We start from the raw sequence: 13,541 nt of genomic DNA, 5'->3' as shown, positions 1-13,541 counted from the left end.
TTTTCTCTTTCCTTCTAGTTGTAGAATTTCCACTCAGCCAGCCTTCCTGTGGTTCTGGATGATGTCTGTTCTGTCTTTTAGTTGTATTTTTGAAGTGATTGTTCAAGGCAGCAAACTCTGGTGTTTACCTATGCCGCCATCTTGGTTTCTCCTCCCCTAAGCATTTTTAAGTGTACAGTCAGTGGCATTAAGTACATTCACATTGTTGTCAACCATCCCCACCAACCATCTCCAGAACTCTTTTTATCTTGAAAAACAGAAACTCCGTAGCCATTAAACACTAACTCCCCATTCCCCCTGTCCCCTACTCCCTGGCAACCACCATTCTATTTTTTCTCTTTGTGAATCTGACTGTATTACAATATTTGTCCTTGTGTGACTGACTTAGCTCATTTGGAATAAAGACCTCAGGATTCATCCATGTTGTAGCCTGTGTTGGAATTTCCTCCCTTTTAAGGCTGAATAATATTCTATTGTACATTTATGTCACATTTTATTTATCCATTCATCTCACCTGTGGGCTATTATGAACAATACTGCTATGAACACGGCTGTATAAATATTTCTTAGAGAGCTCACTTTCAATTCTTTCAGGTATATATTCAGGAGTAAAATTTCTGAATCATGTGGTAGTTGTATTTTTTTTTTGTTTGAGGAACTACCATACTATTTTCTGTAGAAACTGTACCATTTTACATTTGGAGAACATTTTATAGCAATGTTTTACTGCTCCCCTTGGCCATGGCTGAGTGGCCATTACTTCTTGCCTTGAAGCCTTAACAGTGAACTCCAGAAGAAATTTAAACTTCTTGTGCTCTGGAACCCAACTGATCAATGTGAACCACACATTTCTGATTGGAAGGCACAGCCCTAGTCCTCTTGCCCCAAAATCCTGTTGACTACCAGCCAATTAGCACATTCTTTACCAGACTAGCCCTGTTATCAACAAACACATTCACTGCGCCATAAATTCAGTTTGTTTTAATAATTCCCAATAGCCCCTACCCAGGGCCTCCTCTTCCCTTATCTCACTGTTTGCCAAACCCTTCACAATTTATGTGTTTGTTTTTCTATTCTGCTTTCAGCCCTCTCTGAGTTCCCTTTTCCCACCAGGTCGCTGGAGCCTTTTTGTCTCATATAAGTTTAGTCTTCTCTGTCTAGGACTCGTTGACTTCTACTTTCTGATTCTCTGGGCCTACATTTCTCTTCCCCTGGCACCAGTTTTTTAATCTCTGGGCTTCCTACCTCAAGTAATTTGTCAAGATCATGTCCTTGCAATTTGCAACTTATTCATTTTCTTTCTCTGTGTTTCTTTAGCACAGTCTTTCAGCTCTGTCATGGCCTATGTCCCAGCTTTGTGGCCATTTGCTGGAGGAGAACTATTAAATTCCCTTTGTCCCCATAGTCTGTGCACTGAGGGTGCGTTCACTGAGAGAGGCTAAATAGCTCTATAGTTGCCCAAATGAAAGAGAGATGGCAGGTGGCATGTGTGCCCAGGCACATAAGTTAGGGAGAAAGTTTAGAGGTTTGGGCTAAAACAGAAAAAGGGAGAGTAGAGGCTGAGGGTGTGTTAGGAAGGTGTGATGTTTGGGACACCAATAGAGAGGAAACCTTGGCCGTGGCAGGAGAGGAGACAGGCCTACGGACTGATGCCAAGGAAGTGGGGTTTTGAAGGCAGTTGTGCAGGTGCACAGAGTAGAGAAGGGCAAGGTGAGGGGTGAAGGGAGAAGTGAAACAAACAAGCAAACGACCATTCTAATAGCCCAGGGGAATGATAACAGTGATTCGAATAATCAGCAATGTAAGGAAACAGAGTTATAGACACAGAAAACAGATCTACAGTGTTAGAGTGGAGGGGGTTGGGGGACTGGGTGAAAGGTGAAGGGATTAAATAAACAAATAAAAACCTCATAGACACAGGCAATAGTATGGTGATTACCAGAGGGAAAGGGGGCATGGGGAGGAGGTAGAAAAGAGTAAAGGAGCGATAAATGGTGATGGGAGGAGACTTGACTTGGGGTGGTGAACCTGCAATACAATACACAGATGATGTATATAGAATTGTATACCCGAAACCTATATAACTTTATTAACCAATGTCACCCCAATAAGTTCAATTTAAAATAAAAATCGAAAAAGAAACATAAGGGAAAGAAAAGGAAAATTTTATCTAAGAAATGTCCTGCAGCAGCAGTATTGGACAACTCATCGATTGATATAAGGAATCGAGATGAGTCAGCATTAGTCAATGACGCTGGCTCTGAATTCTGGAGACAGAATGCTCATTCCTGCCGTAACGAGGAGGTTGAACATGGCAGAGGGAAAGACAGTTCCATCTTTGCCACAGTCACATGCATGAGACATGGGGTCCAAGGTGGCTCAGGACCCAAGCACTCTAAGGATGGCCCAGCATGTTAGGCGGAGAGGAGAGGCTATGAGGCCCTGGTTGTGCCGGGGACCTGGAACCCCCAGCCTCTCAGCCGTCAGCCGTCTAACACGGTATTTCCCACGTTGCGTCCCTTGGACCATTTCCAATGACAATAATCATTACATGGAAAATAAAAGGGGGGTTTCCCTTGGTCAAACGCTGGAAACAGTGGGTTGATCAAAGGAACACAGGTCTCTTTATTGTAGGACTTCTTGAAACCTTTCATGTAATAACGTGCTTGGGAAACCTCCAAGTGAGAACTTCAGCGTTTGACTACAGAACTTTTCTGGTTGTTTTCCAGAATGTCTCTTGGGACTAGAATATATGGAGAACAGGCTTTGAGAGAAAACATGGATCTAACACATAGCAACATTCTATTCCCAAAGAATCACGTTAAAAACAAAAAAGGCCATTGACAAGAATAGTTTACTTCACCATTGTGAATTATTAATGTTGCGACCAATAATTACTAATTTCCCCCACTCCCAGGTGTGTGTGTGTGTGTGTGTCACTGTGGAGCCCTGGGAACACACCGCAATGCTTTGCTTATCTCTTTATTCCTTGTATTTTCATACCTTTCTTGCATTCTGCTTCTTATCCCCAACAAACAACCACTCCAATTGTGCTTACTGTGTATTTTTTGGGTACACATTCTTTGCAAACTGTGTATCCTGATTTTGTGTGCATTATCTGTAGCTTATGCCAACAGTTAGTAATCTCATTCTATTGCTTAGTGTGTTCACTGAGCACTGTGTTTTCAAGATTCATCGTGTCTCTGTCCTCCCCCCTTCCCGCCCCCCGCAAGTCTATTGCATCCAACTACTGCCTGTCCCTGCGCAGTGTACCCCCACCCATCTTACCCGTCCACTCTCCCAGAAGGTGACACACAGTGGCTTCCGGCAAACAACGTTGCAATGGACAAACTTTTAAAGGCCCTTTATGGACCTGTGCACAAATTCTATGGGCTAGAGATCTTGCTTTTATGGCTGTAAGAGACATATATCTTTGTTCCCTGGGGCCACTTTCATAGTAACTGTCATTGATCCATTAACTGTTTTCTAGTTTTCTATATGGGTCTTGTCCCTTTAATACAGTATCTCATGTGACCCTCCCAACAACCCTGCAAGTTTAGCTGGGCTGATCACATTATCCTCAATTGATACGTAAACATAAGGGACTTCAATTGGGGAATGATAGTTTAGTCAGAGGTGGGCATAGGGCCGCGTGGGTTCTCCTTATTAAGCCAAAGCCTTCCGTTCCACTGTCCCTTATTGTTCCTTGGGCGCGCTCAGCACTCCTGCCTTAGGACATCGGCCCTGACGCTAGGTCACGTCACTATGTGTTGACTGTCCCGTTCTCCTGCTGGAATGCAAGCTCTGTGAGGACAGGGACTCTGTCTCTTCTTTGCTCTGCTTTCCCCAGTGCCCGGAAGTGACCTATAAAGGTGCTCAGTAAATATGTGTTGTATGATGAAAAGAATCATTCAGGATAGATATGTCCCCAAGGAAACCTCAAACAGGAAGTCTTGTTGTTTTGCTGATTTTGGTAATGAGTATTATTTCCCAGAGACATACGGAAAGGAATCGGGGAGGTCTGTCACCTAAAATCAAGGTTTTGGGTGTGGGTTCTGTAATCTCTCCCCAGCAGTGCTCCATCAATTCAGCAGTCAGCCCACAAAAATACAGTTGATTTACTACCATTCAGGCCATCTCGGGATCCACAGGATAAGGGAAGGATCTGCTCTGAAGAGCTGCCAGTTCGGTTCCACTCATTCGGGTTATGCCTCGGACTCTTACTGGGCTACTAGCTCACGTCTCTTTCCTAGCCTGACTCAGGGGTTGGCCTAGGGTGCCAGAAAGAGCACCAGATTGGGAACCAGATCTGGCTTCTAGCCCAGGGGTGGGCAAACTTTTTGACTCGAGGGCCACAATGAGTTCTTAAACTGGACCGGAGGGCCGGAACAAAAGCATGGATGGAGTGTTTGTGTGAACTAATATAAATTCAAAGTAAACATCATTACATAAAAGGGTACAGTCTTTTTTTTATTTTAGTTTTATTCATTGCCCACGGCTGTTCTAGTCTCAACTCAGCTGTTCCCAGCCAAGGGACCAGAATCATCATCCTTACCTTGAAAACACACTTGAGCTCCTGCCTACCTCATAGGTCTGATGTGAGAAAGGAACTCTTGCTCTGTCAGAGCAGGGGTTCTAATCCTGATTCCTCCCATCCCAGCTGGCACCACGGAGCCTGTCCCTGACCAGCCGTGGGTGAGCTTCACTAGTCCCGCACATGGGGCCTCAGAAAGGCCGGGGAGGAGTTTCTCTGGCCTCTCCCGCCTCCTCCTGGCTAAGGGGCAGCTCTAGGGCAATGGCACGTGTTCTGGGGCCCACACGCCGTCACCTCACCTCGTTGGACCCACTTTCCTATGAAACGAGGGGTTTGAGCTAGAGCTGTCATCTTGCAGCTTCCTTCTGTCTCTCAAATACCATGATCTGTGCTTTAATGTCTCTTTTCTCTGCCTCCTGTGTCTCCCCAACAGGGTCTAAAATTCTTTTGCCATTAAATTTTCCTTTCTTCAGAGATCCCCATCTGGGCTTGCTAACACCTGGCCCAGGACAGCGCCCTCCTCCCGTGGCCTGGGGCTCCTCCCCTGGCCACACTGTCACTTCAGAACTGGTTCTAGCTTCCGTCGAACCCTTCACTTCATATTCTGAGTCCACATATCATTTGGGAAGAAGAGATTTTGCCATATACTGTCACACAAATATATGTCTAGCATGTATTCTATGCAATAGGCCCCCTTCTCCCCACGATCACCCACCCACACACACACACACACACACACTTCCCTCCAGTGCCTGAGAATCTACATGCCTGGGCATGACTGTGTGGGCACACATACGCAGGGACAGCCAATGACTATTTTAATGTTTCTTTGTCCCTGTGGTGCCATCTAACTATTTATTTAGTGGCGTGATGCTGTTTGCATCAACAACTTTGCCTTATAGGCTGTTCTTCATGTTTATGCTTCTTACTGTGAAAAAAATTGCTTGCCTAACATCTGTTCTGAATCCGCTTTTTCTTTATTTTATTATTTATCTATTCCCTATTGAATTAAATTTGCACCAAGGACAGTAACTGGAATTGGAATCTTCAGTGTCCTCCAGGATTCCTGTATACTTCAATGCATCTCTTAATTACTCTTTTTTGCTGTTATGAGATATACATATTTACCCACGTTCACGCAGGCAGATTGGCTTGTAGCTTACCTCTGCCTGCCCCCTCCGGGGAATACGTTTTATTAACTGAATAAATTAAGTGGGCACGTATATCCAATAGAGTAGAGAGGTTTTTCGCTATAGGTTTATTTCAGATCATTTTCCCCTGGCTGCCCAGTTCCCTCTTTGAGCCAGAGCTCTGTTCTGGAAGAAGCTTTAATGTAGCTTGATATCATCATAACTCCCCAGGACTAGGAGGGCCACTGTGTTTTACAGATGAAGACGCGCTTCCAGGCTGGTTTGTGTGTAATTGGACCCGAATCCCCACTAACCCCCTACTCCCACCACTTAGAAACTCACTTTGGGACCGACCAACCATATGCCCAGCTGTAGCCCAGACGGTCCCTAAAGAAGGGCGGTGAGACCTGCTTTTCTTCCTGACGCCTGGGAAATCCACCAGGTGTAAGCCTGTGACCTGGTGCAAAGTCACTAAGTTCTAACCCAAAGGCAGTGCTCACTCTGGGAGAGGGAGGGAGCCCCTTCCCCCTCTTTATGGCCTTTCCCACCCTCATCTCAGGGTCTGTGTCCATGTCTGCTAAAGCCACAAAGACAGAGAGGATGATTTCCCCCAAATCTGAGAGAACTCACTGCTGGCCCCACTTCAGACATTGTCCACTCAACAGATATCTCAGCTTCGCTCTGTGTAGAAGAGCTGATGGCAGTGGGAGAGACCACCCCTCCCTTCCAAAAAAGTATAATTCCTGTCTCTTTTCCTGAAGAAATTTGGTATCTACTTTAGAAGAAACACGTGAACATAGGCCAAGTTGCCCAAGAATGCCAGGTAGGAAGTGTCTGAAAACCACATGATTGAACCACCACCCTGAAGCCACAAATTCGATTGGTTTATGGGCCAGTGAAGGCAGAGGAAGGCTTCTAGGCGGAGACAGTACTTGAGCAAGGTCTTGAAGGATGAATAACAGGGAGATGAGAGGGAAGAGGGAAGAACATACAGACCTGAGACTCACCTGCACCGGCCTCAAAGGGAGGCCCAGAGTAGAGCAGACCTGCAGGCAGCTGCCCCTTCCACGGTGTGGAAGAGAAACAGAGAGAGCGGACCACGTGTTCCAGAACAGGCAGGGACTGGGTGACTTTTGGGATGGCCAGGTAAAGGTGAGTACAGAGAAACAAGGTTCTGAGGTTTCAGGTCTGGCTTCAAATCCGAAGGAATTGGGAAGCAGGAGGATAAGAAGTGATTTCCCAGGACCAGAAAGGCAGACTCAAAACCATCCTCCTAATCACTCGTATGTACAGATTGCTCTCTAGCTTCTTGGGGAACTGAAGAGAAAATAAGACAGGGCTTTGTCCTCAAAGAATTCACAGAGGAGTAAGGAGCCTGTCAATCAAGAAAACAGAGTGAGATGCAGATTAATAGAGGAATGGAAAACGAGCTATGGAACCTGAGAGGTCCACAGAAGAGGGGACAGGTGACTTGTCAGCCTTTTCCAAACTAATGAGATGAAGACCAGAGGAAAAATCATGTGCTAGGTTGGAGAAATACTGCCAATTTTGAGAGCCACAAATAACTATTTTTATAGCAATGATGAGGCTATGATTCCCAAACTATGTGCGAAGGCACCCCAGGGTGCCACAGTGAATTCATAAGGCTTCTTGGGATATTTTAAATATTCATGGGGAACACAGCGACATCTGTTGGTCACTGTGAGAACCACTTCCAAGTATGTGTATTTTTTCAAATGTCCACTAAGCTGTTAGAACATGAATATTTATTAAGCTGTTTGGACTTAGCTGCTTAAAAAGTAAGAGTGTTAGGGACTTCTTTTGGCCTTGGGAGGCTATGAAAAATTACTAAGTCATTAAGGGTGCTGTGAATTGAGAAATTTTGGGAATCATTTTGGAAGAGGAATGAGGCAGGAAGAGAGGGTGCAAGCTTCGGCTGGGACCCTCGTTATGGACCAAGAGGCTCGCACTAGTTGCTTCAATGGAGAGTTTTATCTGGAGTGGGACAACATGGTCACCTTCTGTTTTACAGAGTTAGATTTGTCCTTGAGGTGGGAGTTGGTTTGGAGGCAGGGAGCCCTATTGGGAGCTACTGCAGTGGTCCTAGTGAGAGAGATGGGGGTGAACCCACAGCATTAGGATTAGCATGTCCATTAAAGTGATGGAACTCCTACTGCATGCCCAACACAGCAGTAAATGCCAGACATCAAAGATAAACGGGACAAGGGCCCTGTGTTTAATGCACTCATAATTAAGTGGAAAGGCAGCCAAGGAAACAGACCATTACAAACCAGCAGTTAACCAGGCAAGAGAAGAAGAAAGAGTGCTGTTCCAGGAAGCTAGAGGGAACAGCATGTGCAAAGACATGGAGGTGAGAGGTGGTTAGGGTTTCAGTAAATCAGGTTGATCATCAGCACTGGCTCTTGGGTGATGGGGAATAGGGAGGGAAGAGGCCGAGAGCAAGGTAGGGGCCAGGTTGTGAAGGATGCTAAAGACTTCCAAAGCACTAGATCAGTGGTTCTCAACCTTCTGGCCCTTTAAATACAGTTCCTCATGTTGTGACCCAACCATAAAATTATTTTTGTTGCTAGTTCATAACTGTAATGTTGCTACTATTATGAATCGTAATGTAAATATCTGATATGCAGGATGGTCTTAGGCGATCCCTGTGAAAGGGTCATTCGATCGCCAAAGGGGTCGCGCCCACAGGTTGAGAACCACTGGGCTAGGTGGTGACAAACCACTGTGTTGCTACTTCATAACTGTAATGTTGCTGCTGTTAGGAATCGTAATGTAAATATCTGATATGCAGCATGGTCTTAGGCGACCCCTGTGAAAGGGTCATTCGATCGCCAAAGGGGTCGTGCCCACAGGTTGAGAACCACTGGGCTAGATGGTGACAAACCACTGAAGGGTTTTCAATAAAGATACAATGAGATTTGCATTTGACAAAGTCCTAGGTCAGTGATGGCGAACCTTTTGAGCTCGGCGTGTCAGCATTTTGAAAAACCCTAACTTAACTCTGGTGCCGTGTCACATATAGAAATTTTTTGATATTTGCAACCATAGTAAAGCAAAGACTTATATTTTTGATATTTATTTTACATATTTAAATGCCATTTAACAAAGAAAAATCAACCAAAAAAATGAGTTCACATGTCATAGGTTCGCCATCACTGTCCGAGGTGGATAGACTGAGTTGGGGCCCACGTGGAGACAAGCAGCAGATCAGATACACAAGCTAGAATGATGGACCCATAAATCTCTGAGTGGGAGGTCCGAAGTCCGGCAGGAAGTGAGGGACCGGAGACCCACCAGTATGACGAGGGCAGGAGAACAATGTCAAACGGGCCCCAGGCGCCCCTGAGAGGAAAAGGGCTGATTAAGGGCTGATTCTGTCCATCAAGCTCTAGAGGGTCTGTGAGTTCAGGGTGGGCCCCCAGGCAGGCGTGTCCTGAGGCAGATTTCCCCACTGAGCTGCCTGCCACTTCCACAGCGAGAGTCCAGGCTGGAGGTTAGACTTAAGGCCAGGACAACAGTCAACCTGCTGGGAGATCAAACTGTCACCCAGGCAAGGATTTATCAGATACCACTGCCAACCTCCACCCTGAGCCTCGACAGATGCAGTGGGAACAACCCAGTGACAAGTCTCTCTTTCCCCCCCTTTTTTTCCTTTTCTTATTGCAAAAGTCACATGCACTCATTATAAGCCACTAGAACTTGAAAGAGATACACAATGTGAAAAGTAACAGTCCCCATAACTTCCTGCTCCAGATACCTGCCCCGTTAGCCAGCTAATATATCTTCCTCCAAATCTTTTCCAGGAATATTGTTCACAGCTCAATAAGTGCTTGTTGAATGAACTAATAGAGAGACGACCATTTACTTACAGAACTAGAGGGACCATTTCACAACGTACTTTTCTATTCAGCTGTGACATTCGGACATCCTTTTGTGTGCATGAGCATAGGTGCCACCGATGATCAGCCGCTAGCGTGGTCACCCCGATGGGGGGCAGGCCTTCTGGAACAGGGCCAGGCAGCCCCCAAGCTAACTAACACCAGCCACCTACCCACCTCAGCTCCTGGAAGGCAGCTGTGAACTATTTTGGTTGACCTGACTGGTCAGTTTATTTTTTGAAAAAAGAAAAATACAAATTAAGTCAAACAAGTGTTATTTTTATTTGCATAATGCTTCACTGATTTGCCTCAATTTTCTCTTCAATCCGGTGCTTTGGGGTTGCAGAAGCAAATTCTTATGTGCATAAATAAATAGAAATGAATAGTTGGCCGAGAAGTTTTTGCTCGGAAAGGTGACTGTTTACACATGTAGATTAGAGGAAGCAAGAACTTACCTTGGTCACTGGGCTAGTGTGGTGGTTCTGGCGGCTTTGAATTCCTACCTTAAAAGACACGGTGCACACAGTGGCTCCCTCCTCCCGTAAAATTACTCAGCCCTGGGGCTGCTCCGGGCCGCCTGGGCGAGGAGAGCTGAGGGAGCAGAGGGCACAGGGTTAGTGGCAGGGGCTCAGGCGTTGGCAGCTGTCAGGCTGGGATCAGGTCCCGTGGGCAACTTACTCAAACTCTCTAAGTCTCAGTTTCCTAGTTTGAAAAGTGGGTACAATAGCTACCCCATCCATTTTTTAATGAGGATTAAATGAGATAATACAAGCAATGCACTTAGAACAAGGCCTGCCGGCAGTGAGCATTCCATACATGCTCACATGGGGGCTACCTCGAAGGCTCTGAGAAGCGTCCTCAACCTTCTCCACTGGCCGATTTCACGGGTATAGGACGTCCCTTCACACCCTACAGGGAGTTGACTTACTATTCAAAGACCACAATGTCATTTCCTTTTTCATTCAGAGGAACTGTAGGATTTAAAGCTACTGCAGCCAACTGCAGAGTCCCAGTTTCATGCCCATATTTCAGGGACCGGGAGGCTGAAGTGAGGGGTGTTTACGGAGTTTGCCTGGGACGGTTTCCTGAGCTGGGGAATCCTGACCCAGCCTCCTGGGCTCCAGTGCCCGTTGTTTTGCAATGCACCCCCACCCGCACCTCAGGAAGCAGGAAGACCCAGCCGCCAGCCGTTCATATGCCGGCACACAGCTGAGGGCAGGCCCTCTGGGGAAGTCCATTTTGAGGGGTAGAATGACATCGGCATTCACAGGGTTGAGAAGAAAGGGGGCACCATATTCGTTAGGACTTCAGGATTACAAGCACGGAAACCCAACTCAAATGAACTTAAGTACAAATGAAAGTGAGCTTGGAGGATCCAAGGAAGATTGCAGGAGGCCAAAGGCCTTCAACCAAACGTTGTATGTACTAACTGGACACTCTCCATTCACCTCAAATCTCTGCTGGTCTCTGTTAGCAGCTTCTGCAGAGAGTTCTTGCCCCGGGGCAGAAAGATGACCACCGAGAGCCCTAAATTACTATATTCAGTTTAGCAGCACCAGGAGAAAGACAGTGTTCGCCCCAGACTCCATGTACTCATCCCATTGAAGGATTCTGACTGGCCCGGACTGGGTCATGTGTCCACCCTGTGGACCAGTCACTGTTGCCAAGGAGATGAGGTACTGTGATAGGCCATGCCTAGATGGTGAGTCCATTCTCATGCCCAGAGGGACAGAGTGCTATCACTGGCAGCAGCTCCAGAGCTGCCTGGAAGGGGGAGGTGCTACCTCAAGGAGAGCTGGGCAGACAAAACAGTGGTGCCATCCCAGGAACTGCAAAGGAAGCCCTGAGAAATGAGCTTCATTTACATGTTTTTCTTTTCAAGATCTTTCCAGGAGCTCCTCAAACTACAGATGAGCATTTGTATAAATATAAATTCACAAGATTACACAATTTACATGTAAAATGGGGCCAGTTTTCTCAGGAGGTTCATAAACCAGCTCTGAAGCAATTCTAAAGGAATTGTGACAAAATGGTTTTTAGCATTAGCAATATTGCAAGAAAAACACATAAAGACTCCCAAGATGCCCACCAGGGAGGACAACTTTCCTTTGAATGTAGGAGTGTTATTTTGGGGTTTTGAAAATCCAGACTATGTGTAAAATTATTTGGCAATAACTAAATCAATACAAATCTAGTATTACTAAAATATGCTTGCACCCTAGTGTAAATGTTTTCCTTGTAGAACTAAGAACGCAGGGAAACAGGAATGGTGTGAACTTTGGTTAGATATAGAGCAGGGCTTTTTATTTGGGGTTTGGACCCCAAACTGGTTATTGTTATCACATTAGGATCCCCTAGGGAACTTGTTAACATGAGAAGAGACTGGGTCCCACTCCAGAGACATGGTCAGGTGGATCTGGGCAGGGTCAGGCGGCCTTGTTTTCTGAATGCTGGACAGATGGTTTTGACTAGCCACTGCCCTCGGACAGTGTTCCTCGGGGTGGCTGGTCTCCCGGCACCAGAACCTCAAGAGCCTGTTAAAATGCATTTGGTTGGCCCCCACCCAGGCCTGCCAGATCCGACTCGGTGAAGAGCAGAGCTATAACTCTATAGTCTATTAAGCTCCCAAGTGACTTTCCTAAAAATAATTTTTATTTTGAGACAGTTATAGATTCCCAAAAAGTTGTAAAACAAGATGTACAGAGAGGTCCCAGGGACCCTTTGTCCAGTTTCCCCCAATGGGGAATTGGAGTACATTATCAAAACCAGGAATTTGACATTGGTATAATCCACAATGCTTATTTGGATTATATTAGGTTTGTGTGTGTGTGTGTGTGTGTGTGTGTGTGTGTGCAAGAGAGGGAGAGAGAGAGGAGAGAGAGAGAGAGAGAGAGAGAGAGAGAGAGAGAGAGAGAGAGAGAGAGAGAATAGCATTTTATGCAAGTACATCACGTGTGTAAGTTTGTGTAACCACCACTGCAGCCAATATACAGAACTGTCCCATCACCACAAGGCTCTCTAGTGCTACCCTTTATAGCCACACCAACCCATCACCAACCCTTCTCTAACCTCTGGCAACTACTAATCTCTGCTCCAATCTCTATAATTTTGTTATTTCAAAAATGAAAAAACTGTGGTACATTTACACCATAAAGTAGTGTGCAGCTGTACAAAAAGAAGGATCTCACCGGGCCAGCGTGGCTCAGTGGTTGAGCGTCAACCTGTGAACCTGGAGGTCACTGTTCGATTCCCGGTCAGGACACATGCCTGGGTTGTGGGCGTGATCCCCAATGTAGTATTATGCTAAGCAAAATAAGCCAGTCAGAGAAAGACAAGTATCTGTAATCCATTTTGAAGTAATTTTTTGTATGCGGTGTGAGGTCCTTGTTTGGCCAGTGTGTGTCCAATTGCCCCAGCACTACTTGCTGGAAAGGCCTTGCTTTTGTATCTTTGTCTAAAACCGATTGAGGATATTTGTATGGTTGTATTTCTGGGTTTTCTACTCTGTTCCATTCACCTGTGTGTCTACTTTTCTGCCAATACCACCCAGTCTTGACTACTGTAGTCAAGTCTTGGTAGATGGATTCCTCCCACTTCATTCTTCTTTTTCAAAATTGATTTTTAGTTATTTTAACAACTTTGCCTTTCCATATAAGTTTTAAAATAAGCTTGACTGTGCCTAAAAAAGTTCTCACTGTGATTTTGATAGGAATTGCATTAAACCTATGGACCAGTTTTGAGAGAATTGACATCTTTACAGTGTGAAGTCTTCCAATCCATGAACATCATTTCTCTCTCCATTTATTTAGGTCTTCCTTGATTTTTTTAATATGCATTGTAAATGGTATCATATTTCAACTTTGGTTTCCACATGTTCATTGCTAGTATACAGAAATGCTATACTGATTTTGCATTTGTATGTGTGTTGATCTTGAATTCTGCAACCTTGTTGAACTCATTTATTAGTTGAGGGTTTTT

At 45.5% G+C, this 13,541-nt stretch overlaps 1 protein-coding gene across 1 annotated transcript in view; it reads left to right on the top strand.

Moving 5' to 3' along the window:
* The window catches only part of TBXAS1 (thromboxane A synthase 1), a 154,422-nt gene that overhangs the window by 62,753 nt on the left and 78,128 nt on the right, over positions 1 to 13,541 (top strand). The gene's annotated exons all lie outside the window — the stretch shown is intronic.

This window comes from Myotis davidii, unplaced genomic scaffold (genome assembly GCF_000327345.1).
Source record: "Myotis davidii unplaced genomic scaffold, ASM32734v1 scaffold329, whole genome shotgun sequence".
NCBI classification, from domain to species: domain Eukaryota; kingdom Metazoa; phylum Chordata; class Mammalia; order Chiroptera; family Vespertilionidae; genus Myotis; species Myotis davidii.
Note: the sequence above shows the minus strand (reverse complement) of the source record. Positions and strands in the feature narration are given on the sequence as shown.